The sequence below is a fragment of the Chiloscyllium plagiosum genome, unplaced genomic scaffold (assembly GCF_037043375.1).
Source record: "Chiloscyllium plagiosum isolate Xiang-an unplaced genomic scaffold, Cpla_swu_hap1 HiC_scaffold_30, whole genome shotgun sequence".
Lineage (NCBI taxonomy): Eukaryota > Metazoa > Chordata > Chondrichthyes > Orectolobiformes > Hemiscylliidae > Chiloscyllium > Chiloscyllium plagiosum.
In genome coordinates, this window is record NW_028270168.1 from 24,618,790 (window position 1) to 24,635,855 (window position 17,066).

The window sequence follows — 17,066 nt, forward strand, 5'->3', positions numbered from 1 at the left end:
GGTTTGAATCAGTTTTTTAAAAAATATGAATAACACTGGGATAAAAAAGCCACAACGATAAACATAAATCAATTTGATTGACATAAAAATCCAATTGTTTCCCTAATGTGTTTTGGAAGGAAACACACTGTCATATTCTGATCTGGCCGACATGTGGTGCTGGACACAGCACAATCATCAATAGAAATATTCCGCGATTGAGCTTGCTGTTGGCATTACAACATATCTACATTTATATTGCCTGTTATATGTCTGACACAATTGATCATAACCTCTGAAAGGTTTTGGGAAAATTTAAGGATAAATTTCCAGGCAAGGGGAGACTCAAATCTGATAAGGTTGAAAGGGACTAAATACACGACAGCATGAAGTTTAAGAGGAGCACCTGAAATAACAGGCTAAGCCCTCACCTCACTCTCCAGTGCAATCCAGAAAACCTTCTATCTTGGCCAAGTTTCAACTGTGCAACAATCATGAAAATATGGCGGCCAGCACACCCGGTGTGGGCAGACTGAGTTTATTTCGTTTTGTCTGTCTGTTTCACAGAGATCACTAAAATCAGTTTGTAATTAGCAATTACATGATTGGGATTGTCTGCCCAGATTTTCTCCCACTGAACCAGGAATTTAGTTTTAGTTTATCAGTATCAATTATTGATTTCCTGGTCTGAATCATAACACTTTGTGATGCATTCCTAAAATAAGAAGAACTAAAGTACAGATAAATCTGAATTGGACATTCCTCTAAGCAAATTGAACAATGAGGAAAGTCTCAATAACTGTAATAATTTATTGAGTTACCTTCCAGAGGAAAATTGAACTGGAAGAATTATTACAATCACATGGGAAGATATGTGGGAATAAGCTAGGAAGTACTATTCTAATTACGCATGATGCATTTATAGGAAATGCTGTTCCAATTAAACAACATTCTTACAGACTTCACCCTCTAAAGTTGGCACAGATTCAAAACACATTGAATGCATCCTTCAAGACTAGAAAATTGAAGTGAGTTGTAGTAAAACATATTTCAACAAGTTACTATTAGTGTGAAAAGAAGACATTTCAAGGTAATCCAAGACATCCTTTAATAAAAGAGATGCTGAGATGAGTTATGGAAAATGAGGATGGTCAGACTGCCACAGGCCTTGCCATGATGTTATTTGAGCCAAAAATGTGTCGCTGGAAAAGCGCAGCAGGTCAGGCAGCATCCAAGGAGCAGGAGAATCGATGTTTCGGGCATGAGCCCTTCTTCAGGACTCATGCCCAAAACGTTGATTCTCCTGCTCCTTGGATGCTGCCTGACCTGCTGCGCTTTTGCAGTGACACATTTTCGGCTCTGATCTCCAGCATCTGCAGTCCTCATTTTCTCCTCCATGATGTTATTTGATTCTGGATCAGTGATGCTGGAAGAGCACAGCAGTTCAGGCAGCATCCGAGGAGCAGTAAAATCGACGTTTCGAGCAAAAGCCATTCATCAGGAATAAAGGCAGAGAGCCTGAAGAATGGAGAGATAAGCTAGAGGAGGGTTGGAGTAGGGAGAAAGTAGCATAGAGTACAGTAGGTGAGTGGGGGAGGGGATGAAAGTGATAGGTCAGGGAGGAGGGTGGAGTGGAGTGAGATTTGAATTCATGATCCCTTTCAACCTTATCAGGAAAAGAAGATAGGCAGGTAGGACAAGTCATGGGGACAGTGCTGAGCTGGAAGTTTGGAACTAGGGTGAGGTGGGGGAAGGGGAAATGAGGAAACTGTTGAAGTCCACATTGATGCCCTGGGGTTGAAGTGTTTTGAGGCAGAAGATGAGGCATTCTTCCTCCAGGCATCTGGTGGTGAGGGAGCGGCAGTGAAGGAAGCCCAGGACCTCCATGTCCTTGGCAGAGTGGGAGGAGGAGTTGAAATGTTGGGCCACAGGGCGGTGTGGTTGATTGGTGCGGGTGTCCCGGAGATGTTCCCTAAAGCGCTCTGCTAGGAGGCGTTCAGTCTCCCAGGTGTAGAGGAGACTGCATCGGGAGCAACGGATACAATAAATGATATTGATGGATGTGCAGGTAAAACTTTGATGGATGTGGAAGGCTCCTTTAGGGCCTTGGATGGAGGTGAGGGAGGAGGTGTGGGCACAGGTTTTGCAATTCCAGCGGTGGCAGGGGAAGGTGCCAGGATTGGAGGGTGGGTTGTAGGGGGGCGTGGACCTGACCAGGTAGTCACGGGGGGAATGGTCTTTGCGGAAGGCGGAAAGGGGTGGGGAGGGAAATATATCCCTGGTGGTGGGGTCTTTTTGGAGGTGGCGGAAATGGCGGCGGATGATTTGGTTTATGTGAAGGTTGATAGCGTGGAAGGGGAGTACCAGAGGTGTTCTGTCCTAGTTACAGTTGGAGGAGTCGGGTCTGAGGGCGGAGGTGCGGGATGTGGACGAGATGCGTTGGAGGGCATCTTTAACCACGTGGGAAGGGAAATTGCGGTCTCTAAAGAAGGAGGCCATCTGGTGTGTTCTGTCGTGGAACTGGTTCCTCCTGGGAGCAGATACGGCGGAGGCGGAGGAATTGGGAATACGGGATGGCATTTTTGCAAGAGGTAGGGTTGGAAGAGGTGTAATCCAGGTAGCTGTGGGAGTCGGTGGGTTTTTGTAAAAAATGTCAGTGTCAAGTCGGTCATCATTAATGGAGATGGAGAGGTCCAGGAAGGGGAGGGAGGTGTCAGAGATGGTCCAGGTAAATTTACGATCAGGGTGGAATGTGTTGGTGAAGTTGATGAATTGCTCAACCTTCTCGCGAGAGCACGAGGTGGCGCTAATGCAGTCATCAATGTAGCGGAGGAAGAGGTGGGGAGTGGTGCAGGTGGAAGTACGGAAGATCGACTGTTCTACGTAGCCAACAAAGAGACAGACATAGCTGGGGCCCATACGGGTGCCCATGGCCACCCCTTTGGTATGGAGGAAGTGGGAGCATTCGAAGGAGAAATTGTTGAGGGTGAGGACCAGTTCGGCCAAACGAATGAGAGAGTCGGGGAAAGGTACTGTTGGGGATGTCGGGAGAGGAAAAAACGGAGGGCTTGGAGGCCCTGGTCATGGCGGATGGAGGTGTAGAGGGATTGGTTCCATGGTGAAAATGAGACATTGGGGGCCAGGGAAACGGAAGTCTTGGAGGAGGTGGAGGGCGTGGATGGTGTCTCGAACGTATGTGGGGAGTTCCTGGACTAGGGGGGATAGGACAGTGTCGAGGTAGGTAGAAATGAGTTCAGTGGGGCAGTTTTCCATGGTGAAGATGAGGTGTTGGGGGCCGGGGAAATTTTTCATGGTGAAGATGAGGCGATGGTGTTATTTGAGACTGCCAAATTATGTTTAGGTTACCATACTCCAAGGCATATGGTGATAGAATTGAAAAAAATGCTTTGTCTCAGCCTGAACATAGACCTCAATGCACAGTTTGAAGAACATGAAGAGGTTTCTGATGAAGAGGCTGAGCAGAATTGGACAAGACATTTGACGAAGAGAATCCTTTTCTTGGGATAGTTTCAGTCCATTTATTAAACTCAGCTGAGTAGAAAGTTGAGTTTCTTGCTTGGCAGCAGTGATTTCCCAATTAAGGGAATTATGGATTGTTAAACACCTTATTATAGACACAACTAACTTCAATAATATTCAGCTTCCTATCTTAGTGAACACACCAAATAAGCTAAATGTTGAGAAATCTCAACAGGGATATCAGAGCAGGTATTTGGTGACGTCATGCAGTGAGGAACTTTGATGATACTCAAAACCAAACAACATCTTGGAGCATGAACTGTGGAGGCCACAATAGTGGTCACTGTCAGTTATATCCCTGCTCCCTGTTCCCTAGCCTATAATGGCCTCCAATGCTACTCTAACTACTGCATACACCTTGAGGTATTTCCCGCCACTGTCCTTGTTCCGACCTCCACCAATGCCAATGCTTCCCAACACCACCACCCTCCCAGCCTTAACACTCCCAAGCATTTTGCCAGTGTTAATATTATATGTTCACACTTTGAAATTAGCAATTCAATGAAATTTGTATCTTTTCAGAGACAATCTTCAAAAATTTGGGAAATCAGCAGATGAGGCCTGTGGGAAAGACAAGCATTGAGTTTGTACACCTCACTGCGGTAGCACACTGGAAATCAAGCTCCGTTGTTCCAGAGACAATACAAAAAATAAAGATTTTACAAATTGTGCAGAATCCCCCAATTTACCTGTCTGTTACACCCAGAAAGTATAAACTCGGTTTCTGTCTTGAACAAGAATGTCTATTTACTACAAATTCATGGATTCTCGCTACGGTTTATGAACAATCATGAACTCTATTAGCTAAAATCTTAAATGGCCCCTTTTTAAAACTCCCCATTCATGGACATAGAACACAGACAGATACAAAATATATGCCATGGTAGTGGTAAAGAGTAGGAGGTAGTTCAGTGGACCCTATCCACAAAGTTTACTACGATGAACTTACTGGCTTGTCAAATCCTGTCACTTCTGAAACTTTCTTCTCCAGGTACTTTCTTTTGCTTACAAGAACAACTGGGCAATTGGTTCGCACTTATGAAGTCTCTGACTTACTGCTTATGAATCACAGCTTACAGCAACTGATGAGAGGAAATAAACTGGTTTTCTGTGGCCTTGAGGTTTTTTATTGCACTGCGAAGGACAGCTCCTTCCCTTTAGAGGTACAATGGCTTCTGTCTAAATATTCTCACTCACAGACATTCACCCAAGAACCTATCACATAGTTGTTGTTCAGCAGGAGGTGTTTGTAATTTGGTCTCTCGTTCATGGACCATTCAGCTACTCTTTGCCAATTGAAGCTCCATTACACATAGACCCTTGGCTCCAGCTCATCTTTACCTCAGCTTAGAATTGCTTGCACAAGCAGCTGTGTAAACAGTATTTGCAATGAGTGTTAGATAACTTACCTTTTAATTAAAAAGTGCAGTAATCCACACTGTAAGGATTCTATGATTCCTTGTTTTTTTTTCCAACAGTTATTTTTCTATTTCGGTCCACAATCAAAAATACAGAAAAAAAAAATACAACCTTTCCACAGTTCAAATCACAAGGTGTTCACATTGATAAATTACTGGGCTGTCTTGTTGTGTAAATAGATATTGGGTTCAATGCTAAATGTAAGATGCAGAAAAGCCTTAAGGAAATGGACACCACTACTGTAGCTGATGGTCAATCCAAAGCTAACATGCAGCATCTTGACATGTTCCAATCATTCAGCTCCCTCCAATTGTTTGGTGGCAGTGGGAGAGTTGTCAAAGTTGGGCATGTGATCCCTTTCATGTCTTAGAGCATCATTTCACCTCCAGGTCTGATGCTGAGACAATCGGTCAGGCAATGACACTGGAGGTAGAATGTTGGGAGTCTGTAGAAAGGAATATTGATGAAGTCAGGATGAATGCACACACAAACCCCCAGCTTCCAGTTACAGCATCATGAACAGATTTAGGTCTTAAGTTTGGTCATAGAGAGAATGATGCTGTGGACGCCAAAATGTAATGAAGTGAAGAGGGTCAGAATACTGGGAAAATTTCACCTGGACAGAGAAGTGTTAAAGGGAAATGGAAAAATGTTCATGAAATGCTGAAGAAGTTTGATCGAGTTATGAGTCAGGTGGAAGTCAGAAACAGGAAAGGAGCAGTCACTTTATTGGGAGTTTTCTGCAGACCCTCCAATAGCAACAGAGACACAGAGGAGCAAATTGGAAGGCTGATTTTGGAAAGGTGCAAAAGTAACAGGGTTGTTGTCATGGTGACTTAACACCTGTACTATTGATTGGAACTTCCTTAGTTCAAATAGTTTGGATGGAGCAGTTTTTTGTCAGATGTGTCCAGGAAAGGTTTCTGACGCAATATGAAGATAGGCTGAATAGAGGGGAGGCCATATTGGATTTGATGCTTGGCAACGAACCATGCCAGCTGTCAGATCTCTTGGTGAGAGAGCATTTGCATGATAGAGATCTCAGTTATGGATGATAGTGATCACCTTTACGAGATTCATGGAGACAGACAGGAGCAGGTGGAATGGGAAAGTATCTAATTGGGGAAGGGGAAATTATGATGCTATTAGGCAGGAACTGGGGTGCCTAAATTGGGAACCGATGTTCTCAAGGAAATACATGACAGAAATGTGGAGGTTGTTTAGGGAACACTTGCTTTTAGTGTTGAACAGGATTGTCCCACTGAGGCAAGGAAGGGATAGTAGTATGAAAGAACCTTGGGTGATAAGGGAAGTGAAACATCTAGTGAAGAGCAAGAAGGAAGTTTACTTAAGGTTGAGGAAGCAAGGATCAGACAGGGCTCTAGATGGTTAAAAGATAGCCAGGAAAGAACAGAAGAATGCACTTAGGAGAACATGAAAAAGCTTTAGTATGTAGGATTAAGGGAAACCTTAAGGCATTCTACACTTATGTGAGGAACAAAAGCATGGCCAGAGTAAGGTTAAGGCTGATCAGGGATAGTAATGGGAACTTGTATCTGGAGTTGGAGGAGGTAGGACTTTCGCTACTGAGAGGGATCAATGTGTTAGAATGGACTTATACTTCTGATTTATAATTGAGTCACCTCATGTTAATTTTAATTTGTGAAAGGATCCCAGAATTGTGGTAGAAAAAATGCATTTTTCCTTAAAAAAAGGTTGGATGGAGAAACCTTGGAGTCAATTTTGGAACATTACGCTTTTAAATATATGAAACAAAACCCTGCAACAAGCTGTCATGCTACACCAGATCTGTACGATGATGTCAATGGCAGATTTTATAGAGAAGGTGAGTAATGCTGTAGATCAGTATAAATCAGTGTGAAGTTTTTTTCTGTTCCAACCCTTATTTCTACTGGCAGAAAAATGCCGACAAATCATATGGTTGTGATTGAGCACCTTGAACATTCATGGTCCTCAGTGATGTATTTCTTACGTTGCCTCAACATTTGTAGATACAATTGAGTACCTGAAATTAATTCCTTTTCAGACAGTGGATTGCCCAAAACTGAAATGATGGACATTTTTAAAATGTCAAAGCATATTACTTAAATTTCCCAATTAAATTTCATTGGTGAAATGGAAAATAATATACATGTTCTTGTAATGCATTTCTATTGATCCCTACAAGTTGCTCACAAGGGGCAATCACATCACTTAGCTGCTGCAGAGTCTATGATTTTGGAGGCATTCACATTCATGGATATGCATTCCTAAATGGATGGATTGTTGGATCATAGGATTATCCAATTTTCTGTGTTAGTGTTGAACTAATATGGTTGTCCTTCATTTTGGAACTATCAATGTTACTGTATCAAAATCAATGTGATAGTTTATTTTAACTTAATGTTTTAATCTGGAATGACTTTTTTTCTAGAAATTCTTGGAGATTGAAAGAAGCATTACTTGTGTTTCAGAAAGAATAGTTTGACTCCATCTACCAGGAGAGAATGGCAGACTTCCCTCTGAAGTTTGTCTCTGATGTTGTTGACATCCATACCTCCCCAAGTATCCAGGAATTTGAAGATGTTGAAAATGTTGTTGCAAGTATAACTTCCCTATTAAAAAAGGGAGAGGAGGAAAAATGGAGAACTAAAAACTGTAGGGAAACTGCGGAAATCTATAATGGAAATGTAGTATGAAAACAATTAGATTCAGGGGTCGTGTGGTGCAATGGACATCCCTATGTCAGATCATATCGCAGCTGCTCCAGTAGTATATAATAACATCTCTGAAGAGGTTGATCTAGAAAATATCTATTAGAGAAATTGGATTAACGGCTCTTGTGTTGCAGTTGTAGTGTTCGTCTCCCAGTACCAGGGTTCAAGTCCCACTAATTCCAGAGATACTTAATAACATGTCTGAATGGGATGATAAGAAAATAGCTGTTAAAACTGTTAGGGTTCTTGTGGACGTGGTAGTGACCCTCCTCTGAGCCCGAAGGCCTGAGTTCAAGTTCCACCAGCTCCAGACATGTGTAATAATATCTCTCAACAGATTGAATGGTAATTTCAGCAATTGGTCAATTGTAATATGGTAAGACAGCATCAAAACTGATTGACAAAAAGCAAGTTCTGTTCAGTATTTTGTTTTAGCCACTAACTCGTAGGGTGGAGACAGAGGCACAGGTTGATGTAATGGATCTCGATTTTCAAAAATCTGTGAAATAGATGTCATTCAAATAATTGTTACACAAAATTTAGAATCATTGGGTTGCCAGTAGTTCCTTGGAAATTGGGTCACAGCTAGACAGGGTGGTAAAGAGGTTTCTTAGTAAGTTTGCCTTCATTTCTCTGACCACTGAATATAATAGTTGGAATGTCATGTTGAGGTTGTACAGGACATTGGTGAGGCCACTTTTGGAGTTCTGTGTACAATTCTGGTTGCCCTGCTCTAGAAAATAGATTATTATATATTGGGAAGAATGCAGAAAAGATTTCCAAGGCTTTTACTGGGACTAGAGGGTTTGAGTTAGAAGGATAGACTGGATAGGCTGGGACATTTTTCACTGGAGTGTAGGAGGTTAAAGAATGACCTTTTAGAAATTTAAGAAGTCATGAAGGGCATAGATAAGGTGAATAGCTAAGGCCTTTCCCCTGGACTACAGGAGTTCAAAATTGGAAGGCATAATTTTAAGGTGAGAGGAGAAAGATTATAAGGGACCTGAGGGGCAATGTTTTCACACGGAGGGTGGTTCTTATGTGCCATGAACTGTCAGAGGGAGTTGTTGAGTCAGGTACAGTTACAACATTTAAGACATTTGGACAGGTACACGAAGAGGAAAAATTTGGACAGGTATGGGCCAAGTGCAGGCAAATGGGACTAGTTTAGTTCGGGAAACCTAGTCAGCATGGATGAGTTGGACCCAAGAGTCTGTGTCCGTGCTCTATGACTCTATGAGAAAGGGTTGGTAATTGGAAAACAGAGAAGGGATTTATCGGTCATGTTTGAGATTGCAGGCTCGAACTAGGAGGAATATAACATGGATCAACATTGGGGTCTCAGTTTCTAATATCGTAACAAATCTAAATTTTCTCAGAATATTAAAATGATTGTGAAAGTAACCAGTGGGACGTTACACAGAGGTTATGAAAAGATATGGACAAATAATGTTCAGATGCAAGATCATGGCAGATGAAATATAAAGTGGGGATGGCATTAAATTCATGACTTTGGTGCAAAAACATTTTTAAAAGTCTGCATTTATCTTTCCGTGGTAAATGACTGGGAAAATATGTTATTTCAAGAGCTTTGATTGTCTTTGTACACGAATCAGAATTAACATGTCAGTACTGAGAAGTGTGTATCTTTTTCATTTTATGTACTGTTGAATGTGGACTGAAATGGGAAAAGGACTATTTTACAAATGAAGGATTGTGAAAAGAACCGTTGCACTTTCTGAAAAATGAGCAACAACCACTAATTGTATTTGCTCTTTACCTGGTTGTTTGTTCAACAAGTGGGGGTATATTGAGTTGCAGATGAACTGGAGCCTGGCAGTGTGTACAAAATGAGATCCAACTGACAACAAGTAGCTGATTGGTCTGTGAAGTGATGACTAGTTAGAGTCATACTGTCATAGAATCCGACAGCATGGATTCAGGCCCTTTGGCCCAAACCGGTCCATGCCAACTAAAATGTCAATCCACGCTAACCCCATTTCCCTGCACTTGTCCTATATCCCCTCTTTCCCTCTAACCTTAAACTGATGTCCTCTCATCCTCGATTCTCTAATCCTGGAAAAACGACTGAGTGCATTCATCCTATCCATGCCTCTCATGATCTTACACATCTCTCCAAGGTCTCCCCTCAGTATTCTACCCTCGAAAGAAAAATGTCCTAGCTTGTACAACCTCTGCCTATTACTCAAACCACTGAGTCCAGGCAACATCCTCGTAAATTTCTTCTGCGCTTTTTCCAGTTTAATAACATCCTTCCTTTAACAAGGTGACCAAAACTGGACACAATACTCCAAGTATGGCCTCACCAATGTCCTATATGACCACAACATAACTTACCAACGTCTATACTTCTTTGACTAATGAAGCCCAGTGTGACAAAAGCATTCTTCACTGCCCTGTCTACGGTGACTCCACTTTCAGAGAACCGTGCACCTGACCTCTAAGATCCCTCTGTTCCAGTACACTCCATGAGGCCCTACCATTCACCGTGAAACTCCTGCCTTGACTTGTCTTTCCAAATGCAAGACATTATACTTATCTATATTAAACCGTGGGCGGCACGGTGGCACAGTGGTTAGCACTGCTGCCTCACAGCGCCAGAGACCCGGGTTCAATTCCCGACTCAGGCGACTAACTGTGTGGAGTTTGCACATTCTCCCCGTGTCTGCGTGGGTTTCCTCCGGGTGCTCCGGTTTCCTCCCACAGTCCAAAGATGTGCAGGTCAGGTGAATTGGCCCTGCTAAATTGCCCGTAGTGTTAGGTCAAGGGGTAAAATGTAGGGGAATGGGTGGGTTGCGCTTCGGCGGGTCGGTGTGGACTTGTTGGGCCGAAGGGCCTGTTTCCACACTGTAAGTAATCTAATCTAATCTAATCTAAACTCTATTTGTCATTTCTCGGCCCACTTCTGTAGCTGATCAAGGTGCTGCTGCAATTTCTGATAAGCTTCCTCACTGTCCACGATACCACCTATTTTAGTGTCATCAGCAAACTTACTAATCATGCCATTTGTATTCTCATCCAAATCATTGATATAAATTACAGACAATAATGGGCCCAGCACCGGCCCCCAAGGCACTCCACTAGTCACAGGTCTCCAACCAACAAGCAACCTTCCACTATTACCTTCTGCTTCCTACCATCAAGCCAATTTTGTATCCAATTTGCCAGCTAGCCCTGGATTCCATGTGATCCAACCTTCTGGAGCAGCCTACCATGTGGAAACTTATCAAAGGCCTTACTGAAATCTATATCAACTATGTCTACTGCTCTGCACTTGTCAACTTTTTGATCACTTCATCAGAGAACTCTAACAAATTTGTGAGGCATGATCTCCCACTCACAAAGTCATGCTGACTATTCCTAATCAAACCTTGTCTTAGCGAGTTTTAAGAAGATTTGTAGCTCAGGTTGAGGTTCTGGATATAGGTTTGCTCACTGAGCTGGAAGGTTCATTTCCAGACGTTTCGTCAGCTTACTAGGTAACATTTTCAGTGGGTCGCCAGGCGAAGCACTGTTCATGATTCCTGCTTTCTAATTATATGTCTGGCTTTCTTTGAATTGATGATGTCATTTCCTCTGGTGCTGTCACTTCTTGTGGTGATGTCATTCCTGTTATTTTTCTCAGGAGGTGGAAGATGGGGGTCAAACTCGATGTGTTTGTTGATAGCGTTCCAGTTGGAATCCTATACTTCTAGGAATTCTCGTGCGTGTCTCTGTTTGGCTTGTCCTGGGATGGATGTATTGTCCCAGTCGAAGTGGAGTCCTTCCTTGTCTGTATGCAATGATACTAGTGAGAGAGGGTCATGTTGTTTTGTGGCTAGTTGATGTTCATGTATCCTGGTGGCTGGTTTTCTGCCTGTTTGTCCAATGTAGTGTTTGTAACAGTTCTTGCACGGTATTTTGTAAATGACACTAGATTTGCTTCTTGTCTGTATCGGTCTTTCAAGTTCATTAGCTGCTGTTTTATTGTGTTGGTGGGTTTGTGGGCTACCATGATGCCAAGGGGTCTGAGTAGTCTGGCAGTCATTTCTGAGATGTTTTTGATGCAGGGGAGAGTGGCTAGGGTTTCTGGATGTGTTTTGTCTGCTTGTTTGAGTTTGTTGCTGAGAAATAGGCGGACTGTGTTCTTTGGTATCCATTCTTGCTGAATATACAGCATCAGTGATTTTCCTTTGCTCTGCGTAGTTCTTCTGTGCTGCAGTGTGTGTTGGCTCATTGAAATAATGTTCTGATGCAGCTTCGTTTGTGGATGTTGGGATGATTGCTTCTGTAGTTCGATATTTGGTCAGTATGTATTGTTTTCCTATAGACGCTGGTTTGAAGTTCCCCATTTGTCGTTCGCTCTACAGTGACATCTAGGAATGGTAGTTTATTGCTGTTTTCCACCTCTTTAGTGAATTTTATGCCAGTAAGGGTATTATTGATGGTCTTGAAGGTTTCCTCTAACTTGTTTCGTTTTGTGATGACGAAGGTGTCATCCACATAGCGGACCCAAAGTTTGGGTTGGATGGTTGGCAGAGCTGTTTGTTTCAGTCTCTGCATTACTGTCTCTACGAAGAACCCTGATACCAGAGATCCCATTGGTGTTCCATTGGTTTGTCAGTAGGTTTTGTTGTTGAAGGTGAAGTGTGTGGTAAGGCATAGGTCCACTAGCTTGACAATACTGTCCTTTCTGATGAAGTTAGTGGTGTTTGGTGTATGTGTATTTGGGTTTTCTAATAATGTAGTCAGTGTTTCCTTGGCCAGGTTAATGTTGATTGATGTAAACAGGGCTGTTACATCAAAGGAGACCACTATTTCATCCTCTTCTATCTTCGTGTCTTTGATGGTCTTCAGGAATTCTTGGGTGGAGTGGATGGAGTGGCGTGAGTCTACCACTCAGTATTTTAGTTTTTGGTGTACACCTTGGCCAATCTGTAAATTGGTGTTCTAGGTAGCGAGACTATGGGTCTGAGGGGGAATCCTGGCGTGTGAACTTTGGGTAATCTGTAGAAGCGTGGTGTGTTGGATTTGTCTGGTTTCATGTTTTGGAAGTCGGTCTTATTTACTTCTCCAGATTTCTGAAGTTTTTTGAGTAGGGCTGTGATTCAGTTCTCTAGTTGTGGGGTTGGGTCTATTGTCATGCATTGGTAAGTTCATTGAGGAGATTTAAGTTTGAACTTGTACAGTTAAATTTCAATAGTTCATAATTGTAGTAGAATCTATCTAGTTGTTCTAATTAATAATCCTTCTTAAGTACAGAAATCTGATCAGTGCTTTCTGTCAATCTGGGTCTAAAAGACAGGTAAACTGGGAAATTATGCATATTTTTACTTAAGAATAAATTGAGGTTTTGTGCTCCTAGTAACAGGATAACAAGATATTAGGAAGGCAATGTTGTGCTTGTCTTTCTGAGGGTATAATAGTGAAGACATCTTGCTACAATTACATGATGCATTGTTCGTTTAAGGTGTAAACAGAAACTAACTAAAGAAGAAGTAGTCGCAGAATACTGCAGGGTGGTAGCCGCTCCCGTAAACAGCAATCACTGCCCGCGCATACGCAACACACAGGATGAGGTACGGCATAGTCAGGTGCCGTGTCAGAATCACGCTGCCCCTCCCAAAAGCTTTTGACTTAACAAATTTGATTGACTTGCTTCTAAATTTGAGTTTTATTAATTTTACTACAACAAATTGGCGCTGCGAGCAGGGTTCTGTTCACGTTCCGGGTAGATTAGATTAGATTACTTAGTGTGGAAACAGGCCCTTTGGCCCAACAAGTCCACACCGCCCCGCCGAAACGCAATCCACCCATACCCCTACATTTACCCCTTACCTAACACTACGGGCAATTTAGCATTGCCAATTGACCTGACCTGCACATCTTTGGACTGTGGGAGGAAACCGGAGCACCCGGAGGAAAACCACGCAGACACGGGGAGAACGTGCACACTCCACACAGTCAGTCGCCTGAGGCGGGAAGGGTGGCCACCTCCCAGGAGTCGGGGCAGGATATCAGACAAAAGCAGAAGCTGTTGATCTGGTCAGAGTGAACGAGAGAGTGACTGTTGGGAGGCCTTTGAGGTGAGTCATACTCAGAAGCCAGTGTGATTGTTTCTGCTTGAGATAAAGGCCTAGATTAAATAAGCAGCAGACGGGGAAATGATCACTCCCTAAAACAGGTATCGCTGGACTCTGATAGGAAGCATTCTGGGTGAGAGGCCGCTGTTGGAAAACACACAGAAGTCATGGCCCGTGGGTAAACATGATCATCCGACAGAGGATCTGGGAGCATAAACCCTTCATTGTTATGGCAGGATAGGAGATCAATATTCACTCATTAGACAGATGAGGAAGAGTGGATGGGATCCATCCCAGGCCCTACATCAACAGCGAAATTGGCTCATGTGATCTGACCCTCCTGTAGTCGTGGAGGGTCGGAACACAAGCAGCACCGCCAATACCCCATAAAACATGAAGCCAGAAGGGCGGTTGTGGAAATTGTGAAAGAATTAGTGGAGAGGGGAATTCTCCAAGACACTACAAGCAGTACTAATTGCTGCACATGGCCAGTCAGTAAACCTGATGGAAGTTACCATCTCACAATTGATTACACAGCTCTAAACAGGGTCACGCCTAAATTATACCTTCCAGTTGCCAGTCCATCCACAATCTTAAATGGGTTCTCCCAGTCCCCCAAACTCTTTACTGTATTGGATATTGTGAATGGATTCTGGTGTACCCGTGTGCCCCCCCCCCATCGTGACTCCCAAGATACGTTTGCATTTACCGTTGGGGAAAAATAGTATACTTGAACCAGATTTCCCCAGGAGTTCCATAATAGCCCAGCCATCTTCCACCATGTAATGAGTAGAGTACTCAGGGAGACTGACCTGCACCACAACAGTACAATATTCCGGTATGTCGATGACAACCTTCTGGATTCTGAATCCAAACCAAGACATCAGGAGGCACTATACTTAGTCCTGAAGCACTTGGCAGTAGTAACCCAGCTCCATGGCAATAAACAGTGACCTATAGGGTACTACTCTACTGCTGAGGGTCCCGACGTGAACGGCTTGCTCAGATGTATGGCTGCTTTAGACTGTGCTGTGTAGGCTGTGAGGTTCAGTGAGCCTATTGTGATGACAGCGAATTTAGTCTTGCGTATCAAACCCTCGTAGAAATGTTAAATACAGAAAAAGTACGCACGGTTTCTAACATGAGAAGGGCAAAATGGGAGGCTGGTCTTTTGCCACCAACCAAATCCATTACCATTGTACGAGATACCCGGGAAAACCCAGTGAAAGGGATGTTAGGCAATGGTGAACCATGTGTGTGGGAATGTGGACAATGAAGTAGAGGAAAGTGGGATAAAGGATGTGCTCTTGGAAGCACCAGATGAGACCCTGTTTGTGGATGGCTCGCAAAAATATGTAGACAGTTTGCCATGAACGGGATGGACAGTAGTGAACATGGAACTATGAGTTGTCGAGCGGGGAGAATAAAGGGAAGCCTGTCAGCCCAGGTGGCCGAGTCAGTGGCCCTCACCCAGGCCTTCACGGAGGTGTCAGGGAGGAGGGTTAACATTTACACTGATAGTAGATATGCTTTCAGGAATGTCCATGATTGCATGACCATTTGGGGATATGTCACTATGGGAGTCACCCCTGTCAAGCATGGACAATAAAGACAGTGCAGCGGAGAGAAACGAGGGCTGCCGGGAAGGGTAGGTTTTCCCACTTAAAAGGGACTTATCTCGGGAGTCGGGCCTCCACTTTTTACAGAGCGGTGAGGAGAGAGGACGGAGAGAAACGAGGGCTGCTGCAAAGGGTAAGTGATTGTTTTTTAAGTAAGTGAGACCTTAAACTAGTTTGGCAGGGGTGTGGGAACCAGAGCTACATATCTGAGAGGGGGGTAGTTGAGGATGAGCAATGACAGGATGTAGTAAATCTATCAGGGAAGTTTTTCATGTGATGAAACAAAGGGATCGGTTAAAGTGTGTCTACTTTAACACAAGAAGTGTCAGAAATAAACGTGATGAACTTAGAGCATGGATCAGTATCTGGGACTGTGATGTTGTGGCCATAACGGAGACTTGGATTTCACAGGGGCAGGAATGCTAGCTAGATGTTCCAGGGTTTAGAACATTTGAAAAGAACAGGCAGGGGGTAAAAGAGTAGAGGGGGTGTAGCATTGTTAATCAGAGAGTGTGTCACAGCTACAGAAATGAAGGTTGTCGAGGAAGATTTGTCTACTGAGTCTGTATGGGTGGAAGTTAGGAACAGCAAAGGAGTAGCCACCTCATTGGGGGTGTTCTATAGACCCCCTAATAGCAGTAGGGAGACGGAAGAACTCATAGACTGGCAGATTTTGGAAAAATGCAGATGTAGCACGGGTGTTAGTGTGGGTGACTTCAACTTTCCCAATATTGACAGGAACCTCCTTATTCCAGATGTTTTGGATGGAGCTGTTTTTGTCAGGTGTGTTCAAGAGGGTTTCTTTATTCAGTATGTAGACAAGCGGACGAGGGGAGAGGCCATTTTGGATTTGGTGCTCGGCAATGAGCCAGGCCAGGTGTCAGATCTTGCGGTGGGAGAGCACTTTGGATACAGTGACCTCACGTTTACCATAGCCATCGAGAGGGAAAGGAGCAGTTACCATGGCAAGATATTTAATTGGGGAAAAGGAAATTATGACGCTATCAGACAGGAGTTGGGAAGTACAGATTGAGAGCAATTGTTCGACAGAAAGGGCACCACAGACATGTGGATACTGTTTAAGGAACAGATGTTGCGAGTGATGCATAAATTTGTTCTGTGAGACAGGTAAGAAGGGGTAAGATTCAGGAACTTTGGATGATGAGAAGAGAGGAGCTTCTTCTCAAAAGGAAGAAAGCAGCTTACATAAGGTGGAGGAAGCAAGGATCTAGCACAGCTTTAAAGGATTACAGGCTTATTGGAAAGAAGCTCAAAAATGGACTGCAGAGAGCCAGAAGGGGCACGAAAAAGGCTTGGCGGGAAGGATTAGGGAGAATCTAAAGGCATTTTACTCATACGTGAGGAATAAGAGAATGATCGGGGAGAAGGTAGGGCCAGTCAGGGATAGCGTAGGTCACTTGTGCATGGTGCCTGAGCAGATAGGGGAAGCCCTGAATGAGCTCTTTGCTTTGGTTTTCACTGAGGAAAGGGACCTTGTTGTGAATGAAAACTTTGAGGAGCCAGGAAACAGGCTTGAACAGATCGAGATTGAGGAAGTTGATGTGCTGGAAATTTTGGAAAACATTAAGATTGATAAGTCCCCAGGGCCAGACCAGGTTTATCCTAGGTTGCTCCGGGAAGTGAGAAAAGAGGTTGTTAAGCTGCTGGCGAACATATTTGCTTCCTCACTCTCCACGGGAGTTGTACCG